Below are 2,006 nucleotides of genomic sequence, written 5' to 3' on the forward strand. Positions count from 1 at the left end.
TATATATATATATATATATATATGTTGTTTTTTTTTACTGTATTTTAAATGTTAAAAACCCAAGCTTGTTGAACACTGCTGACAAACAATCTGTCTGCAGCACACAAAAAAAACATTAGGAACCGTTTCCAAATAAATAATGTTTAATAAATAATGCATCCCTTAAACTTTGAACAATATGAAGAAACAGTTTGAATTAATTCAAACGCCGGCAGCACAGCAGTGCACACTAAAATTCCAACAGGCAGGGGTTGAATGGCAATCGCCACTGTGTGACAATCGCATTTATTTTGATGTGACTTTGTGAGAGACCGAACAAAGGCTGTTCACTTTTTAGCCGCCCGAGTCCAGAGAATAGAGGATGCATTTCGTTTGTGATTGTGCAGGGTCCATTAAAGACTCAGTAATTAGTAGTGCAGCAGAGGTCAGGCATGCTAAATGAGTCTTAGTCTAAGTACCCTAATGTTAAAACTTTTCAAAGCCTTCTCTTTATTTGTTGCTGCTTAAAATTATTTTAGTCTAAAATCTGTTATTTCCTTAAATTGCGGAAGAATCGTCAAAAGCTGAAGTGCAAAAGTCTGCCTGCTTCAGTCTGTGCAGCCTTGACTCAGAGTATGAGCGAGTGCTGGCAGTGCACTAATCACATGCAGTTCCTTGGTTCGCTCAGTTCATTCATATTTGCATATCCTTAAAAAGACACGCACCACATTTCCGTTTCAACACAAGCAACTGCTGACAGTTTTATGCATTTACGGTACTGACCCAAATCTGACAGACAGAAAAAAGCATATCATCTTTGTTTTCAAGCTCAAAAGCACAACTTTCTTTTTAAAACAAGTTTGAAAGCATTAGTTTGAGCTAAAACATGCAATGTCTCTACAACCCAACTGTATAAATAACCACAAAAAGCACACTGTCATATCACGGCACACTTAAAAACTAAGTATAAACATTTAAACGTGAACAAAGCCAAAGATTTGCCCTGTGCACAACATCCTGCAGAGGTAGTAAAACAGGAAATACAAATGCAATCCCCCTTTGATAACATAAAGGCTAGAAAAAAAAACACTTTTAAGCAAACTATTTTGTCTTGTACTTGCAATGTTTTAAGCCGGTCCGGCACTCTGGTTTTAAAGAGATGGGTTTCCTTTAAGCTACCCGGCGCAGATGGTCCGCAACAAGTCTCCTGGAAATACCTGAAGTCAGCATATTCCTCTTCCAGCAAGTCTACTCAGACATGCACACTGTCCCCTGTGCTATCAACAACAAACATGTCAGCCGACCTACCCATACACGCCTGCACTCGGCACTTTAAATCCAATGTGTGAGTCGCTTTTTTTCTAGCCCCACTCTTGGCTCACTGGAGACCACTTAAAAAAAAAAAAAAAAAAAAAAAAAAAATTCAGGGTCAGGTGGTTCCCAACAGGAATTCTGGTTGGCTAGAGAGGACTTGCAGAATGTTGGCAGCCGTCCAGGAGGCTGTCTTGCAAGCAGCGCTGGAAATTCGCAGTAAACCACATCTTCACCCTTATATCCATAGTACGGAGTTCATTTCCACTACAGAGAGTGTAGAGAGGGGAGTGGGGGAGGAGTGAAGGGAACGGGATGGGGTGGGAAAGAGGAATCTACTGTAGCATTGGGTACTTTACAACACATATGAACAATATCGATGGAATGACTTTCAGAATAATTTTTTCCAACAGTTGAATGATAAAAACATTGAGAGATAATCAGAATACACCTTACTTTAAAGAGCTTGAGCATTTAAACCATCAGATGACAAAACTGCAGTGCATGATTATAATAAACTGAATGTTATGGTCTGTTAGTGTGAACTACAGTTCAATCATGACAACTCTCGAAAGATTTTAGCATGGTGATGGATATGACAATGTTAATGTATTTGGTCTTGGCGGAATAGATCTGCTACGCTGCTGCTGAATTGCTGCTTGCTGTTGGTTATTGCTGTAGTTGTAGATTATTGCTGCTGCTGCTGCAAGCAAGTA

General features: G+C 39.5%; 1 protein-coding gene across 11 annotated transcripts in view; it reads right to left on the reverse strand.

Moving 5' to 3' along the window:
• Positions 1 to 2,006, reverse strand: part of LOC107741843 (DNA (cytosine-5)-methyltransferase 3A-like) — a 45,651-nt gene that overhangs the window by 36,342 nt on the left and 7,303 nt on the right. Inside the window, exon 1 of one of the 11 annotated variants that reach the window (XM_016554633.1) lies at positions 1,288 to 1,348. The exons of 7 other annotated variants lie outside the window; for them this stretch is intronic. The gene's annotated coding sequence lies outside the window, so the exon portion shown is untranslated. Of the gene's footprint in view, positions 1 to 1,081; positions 1,129 to 1,196; positions 1,267 to 1,287; positions 1,349 to 2,006 lie in introns of those variants that run through there. 3 more of the 11 variants (XM_016554630.1, XM_016554634.1, XM_016554635.1) reach the window with 3 other exon arrangements.

This window comes from Sinocyclocheilus rhinocerous, unplaced genomic scaffold (assembly GCF_001515625.1).
Source record: "Sinocyclocheilus rhinocerous isolate Xijiao unplaced genomic scaffold, SAMN03320098_v1.1 scaffold1157, whole genome shotgun sequence".
NCBI classification, from domain to species: domain Eukaryota; kingdom Metazoa; phylum Chordata; class Actinopteri; order Cypriniformes; family Cyprinidae; genus Sinocyclocheilus; species Sinocyclocheilus rhinocerous.